Source organism: Myotis davidii, unplaced genomic scaffold (genome assembly GCF_000327345.1).
Source record: "Myotis davidii unplaced genomic scaffold, ASM32734v1 scaffold150, whole genome shotgun sequence".
NCBI classification, from domain to species: Eukaryota; Metazoa; Chordata; class Mammalia; order Chiroptera; family Vespertilionidae; genus Myotis; species Myotis davidii.
The window spans coordinates 407,081-412,463 of NW_006283437.1; the positions used below are offsets into that span (position 1 = coordinate 407,081).

Sequence of the window (5,383 nt, forward strand, 5' to 3'; positions counted from 1 at the left end):
CGCTCACTGCCCGCCTGGGACGGCCAAGCAAGGCGACGCGAGGAGGGATGAGTGTGGAGACAAAGCTGAGGGTTGATTCATCCATCCAGCACCCATTCACTCAGCAAATGTTTACAGGGAAGTTTTAGCAAATCCATAGTTAATTCTTACCAATTCAGTCACTCACTCCGCAGAACATAAAGAAGGATAAACAATTTAAATAGTACAGATGGTTTCATCACCTCTGCCACTTAACAAACACGACAGGAATGACAGAAACAAGATTCCTGAGTCAGTTTCTGATACCCAGGTACCTGAAAGCCGGGTCAAGGCCTAGCCAATAATTTTGTCAGAGGCTTGGCCAGACACTACAAACTTGTTCCAATAAAATTGTATATATTTAACAAGTGCCTATATAACACCTACTGCATGCCAGGCCTTATTCTAAGTATTTACAAATGTGCAAAGTGGGCACTGTTGTTCTACCATTTTCCAGGTGGCAAAATTGAGGCACAGAACAAGTTAGGTTGTTGGGGTCCAGTCCCAGCAGGTCCAGGGGTTCCCAAAGGTGTGGACGGAGTCGGTGAAGAATGAATGACAAGGAGACAGCGTTCAGTTGATCAGCATAACCAGGTTCTCTCTTTATTCTCCTGTTACATCTGTATTTATACCATTTGATCCTATAAGCATGCCTCTGTAGTCACATCATGGTATGTTTTGGGTCCTCCCTTAACCTCCTACAGTTCCTTGTTCATGTTCATAGTTTCTTATCTGACCTTTGCCAAAAATCCTGTCTCTATCTAGTTCTGTTGATTTTATCTTGTCTAGGTTAATCTCTGTGTTCCATTATAAGGGCTATTCCAAGGTCACTACTCTACTGCTCTACTGATAAGCTACAAGGAAGTGACTGAAGGAGATTATCCTCCCCAGTAAAGGTTATGTCCTCCCAGCCTCGCTGGTTGCCTTCCCTGGGACTGCCCTGTGTGGGTCGGTCTCCAGGGGTATAGGCTTTGGTGCTTTCCCTGGTGGGCAGACCCCTGGGGATGTGGGCCCAACAAGTCCCAAATTTATTGCCAACAGTCTTAGTCCCAGTTCTTCATAAGTAGTACATGGTATTTCTGTAACATTAGGGGGTTTTACTGATTCATTCCCCTCCCCAGTCCCGTCAATTCGGAAAAATCCCCATCTGGGGAAACAACCTTTCTCAGGGAGGTGGTTCTGGTTATAACACATAGCGCTAAGAGGGGGAGCAAACATATTAAGAACAGTACGCCATATACGCCAGGTCCCTTGAAACATATGCTATGTAGATGTTTCTTCCCTGCAGCGACTGTGTCAAACAACAAGGATGGACTGGCTTCCGGCATTAGGTTACTTGCCCAAGGAAATAGAGTTCAGTGGTAGAGCTGGGAGTTGCTCCAGAATCCGTTTTGAATCACTGTTCTAAGCCGTTTCGCAGTGCACTGCACTTTCATGGGTGACTTAAGGCATCTCTGTGGTAGGCAGAATTATGTCTCCTCAAAGGTCTTTATATCCCAATCCCCAGAGCCTGTGAATATGTTAAGGTACATGGCAAAGGCCCTAGCCAGTTTTTCTCAGTGGTTAGAGCACCAGCCTGAGGACTTAAGGGTCTCAGGTTCAATTCCGGTCGAGGACACGTACTTCTGTGGCAGGCTCGATCCCTGGGCCCTGGGCTGGGCTTGTGCAGGAGGCAACCAATCACTGTGTCTCTCTCACATCAATGTTTCTCTTTCTATGTCCCTCCCCTCCCTTCCACTCTCTCTAAAACATCAATAGGAAAAATATCCTCTGGAGAAGATTAACAAAAAAAAGTCACATGACAAAGGACAATGAAGTTTGCAGATGGAATTAAGGTTGCTAACCAGCGCTCCTTCTAATAGGAAGCATGTCCTAATGCTCTGAGAGGGACTCCCGGGTCCGTCCACGTGAGAGGACAGTGAGGAGGATTTGGCCCAGTGCTGCTGGCTTCAAAGGTGGAAGAATAGAGCCGGAAGCCATGGGCAGCAGGTGGCTGCTAGATGTTGAGAAAGCAAATTATTGGAGTCTCCCCCAGAACACACAGGAGTCTGGCCTGCTGTTGCCTTGACTTTTAGCCCTTTAAGACCTATTGGAAACGTATGACTTTGAGAACTATAAGGTAATAAACTTGTGCTGTTTTTATTTCTTTAAAAATAATTTATTCATTTCTGATCATAGGTACAGGGAGGGTGAGAGGGTGATGCCCGTGATGCAGCGGGCCCACCCTGCCCCCAGCGTTGGCTCCTTCCTCTCTGTGGCACAGTCCAGCACCTGAGCATGCGGGAAGTTTAAACTTGAGATTTCCAGCTTACTTGTAAATACTGAAACTGAACCAGCTGTTCCAATGGCTGATTTCCCAACACTCTCATGAATGAGTAGGTCACAGGCAAATTATGACTGCCTAGCTCTCGGAGCCGGTTAAACTCTTTAAAAGGCCTTTCTTCAGCCAGTGACTAAGACGTCCTCTGTGTTCCCTGCCTTCCAAGTCCACATGCCTGTGGCGCCAGATGGTAGTTCCTGGGGGTCCCCACTTCCTAGGTGATGGGGGAAGGCAGGCGGGCATCCCCACTTCCTAGGTGATGGGGGAAGGCAGGCGGGCATCCCCACTTCCTAGGTGATGGGGGAAGGCAGGCGGGCATCCCCACTTCCTAGGTGATGGGGGAAGGCAGGCGGGCAACCCCACTTCCTAGGTGATGGGGGAAGGCAGGCCGGGCGAGCGTGAGGAATGAACAGTCAGTTTGACTGGGCTCAGACCAGGAGTCCAGGAGCTTTGAGGGCCTGAGTGTACCTGCTGGTTTTCTTTTGCGCGTGGTGTTCGCCCGTGTCAGTGGCCTTGTGAGCTCTTCTTCCTCCAGTGAGGGTCTTGGCCTTCTCCCCCAGGGCAGCTGTGATGCCTGGCATTCCAGAGCCTCATGAGCCCGACACCCCGGGTAGGCAGACGTGCGCAGGCAACAGGCGCACGACCTCGGGGAGGCAGGGACCACATCGGATTTCTCTTGTCCGGGTGCAGGTCCCGTTGATGCCTGGAGGTGGTCCTGGGCGGTGTGGCCACTTGGTCCTGTGGGGCACATGCCTCCTCCCGTCGGCTTGGAAGTGGTGGGGCTGCGGGAAGGGTTGGTGTTCATCTGCTTGTGGAGGAGGGCCAGGCACCTCAACTTGTTCCTGTAGAAATTGCCGGAAGTGTAGATGACCTCACAGACCACAACCACCACCTTCCGGTCCAGTACACCGGGTAGCTGTGGCCCGGGAGATGGCTTCGGCCGCGGAGCACACGGACCTGCCCCTCCGGCATCGCAGGCAGCTGCCTGAGAGAAAGCTGTGCTGCTGGAAGCCACCAGGCGGTAACGTGTTACAGGCAGCAATTAGGAACTAATAAAACCCTCAAGGGTGATTTTCACTACAAGCCACTGGCTCTGACTTCCTCCTGGTGAAGATGTGACTCAGCTCAGGATGTGAGCCTCCGGCGGCCCAGGCATGGAAAGGCTGTCCCTGCCTCCAGGAGGTGCAGCTCCACAGGGGGAACTGCTCACAGGGAACACCACACAGGGCAGTGCCCGGTGCAGCGAGCACAGAGGCCCACGTGTGGACGCGTCCCGCCTGGAGCTGCCAAGCCGGCTCCATCCCTGACCCCTCCTGAAAACGGGCACACATCCCACAGTTTCTCCAACACTGAGCCTTCTCTGCAGAGCAGGCCATGAGCGTGGCTGCTTCCAGGTGCTGTGAGCCTGTGACGTGTGAGCACTGCGCTTGCACAGCTGAGCTCAGTACCTTGAGGCGCTGTTACTATTCTCTACAACAGCGGTTCCCAACCTGGGCTGCACATTAGTCACCTGGGAATCTTTTTAAAATCCTGGTCTCTGGGCCTCATCCTCCGGAAATTCTGTTTCTTATGTTGTGGCCCTACCCCCTAACAAAGAAACAGAATTTCCGGAGGGTGAGGCCCAGAAATCAGGATTTTAAAAAGCTTCCCAGTGATTCTAATGTGCAGCCAAGGCTGAGAACCACTGCACTAGAAGGTGGAGGAAGGCAAGGACGCCTACTTTTCCACGGAGGAACCCAGATGCAGCACCTGACCTGGGTTTTGATGAATGAGTAGGTGGTCCTGTGTGGACGGGGGGTGCGGGTGGGGGGGGGGCATGGGGGGCGTTCTGGGGAGCTTTCGGGGCTGAGACCACAGCACCTGCCAACAGGGAGGTGTGATGAGCAGGACCCGTTTACAGAACCACCAGACTCTTGCCTGACTATTAAGGTGGGAGGGGAGGGGGCAGTGAGGCTGGTCAGACATGAAGGCGATTGCACAGCCCTTTGGTGTCATTTACGGATAATATAAATCAGTGGTCTCATCCTTTCATACCTGTTTTTATAACAAGTATTTCATATTAGCCCCTAAAAAGGGCTCTGAGAGCCACAAGATTAAGGTTAAGGGTTCGGACCTACAAGACTGTCCCCTCCCCCCTGCACGTTTAGGTCGTCACCTGTGCTTCCGACTGACTGGCTGCAGGCCGGAGGTTCCAGGACACGCACTCTCCTTGGGTTCAAATAACCCAGTTTGAAAACGCAGGCTCTGAAGTCAGATCTGGATCTGAGGCTGAGCTCTGCGAGCCTCCTCCCAGCCTCTAACCCACCGAGGCCACAGCCTCTAACCCAGGAGGGGTCAGAGGACTCAGAGACACTTGTCTGAGAAATCAAAGGTCAGTGTTTAGGAGAGAATCATGCTGTTCAACCGGAAACTGCTCTGCCGCCCCCAGAAGACACAAAGGGCGGGCAGATGCTTTGGACCGCGCGAAGGGGGCTCTGAGGAGAAACAGGAGACGCAGGAGCCATTGTCTTCCAGAAGCACAGAATAAAGACGCGTCTACAAACACGACTAGAGGCTTGTACACACCAGATGTTACATTTGTAGAAATGCTTTGAGATTTTAAATGTTATGGGGAAGTCCAAGCAGTTGCCGTGAACACCGTGCTCCTAACGGAAGGCAGAGCCCTGTGAAAACTATTTGAGACAGCGTGGGAAATAACAGCAGGGATATTCCTACATCAAAAGTGCCCCAACATGCCCTGACCGGTTTGGCTCAGTGGATAGAGCATCGGCCTGCGGACTGAGGGATCCCAGGTTCGATTCCGGCCAAGGGCATGTACCTTGGTTGCGGGCATATGCAACCAGTAGGAGGTGTGCAGGAGGCAGCTGATCGGTGTTTCTCGCTCATCGATGTTTCTAACTCTCTATCCCTCTCCCTTCCTCTCTGTAAAAATATCAATAAAATATATTTAAAAAAGGTGCCCCAACATATTGTGCTGTGTCAACTGGGCGTAGGTTCCCGCTTCAGACCGTCCTCAGCATGTTTCGCCCCCCCCCACACACACAC

The 5,383-nt window shown here is 51.9% G+C and overlaps 1 protein-coding gene across 1 annotated transcript in view; it reads right to left on the bottom strand.

The window, feature by feature from the left end:
- SLC5A11 (solute carrier family 5 (sodium/inositol cotransporter), member 11) overlaps window positions 1–5,383 on the bottom strand; it is a 49,788-nt gene that overhangs the window by 35,675 nt on the left and 8,730 nt on the right. The window lies entirely within an intron of this gene.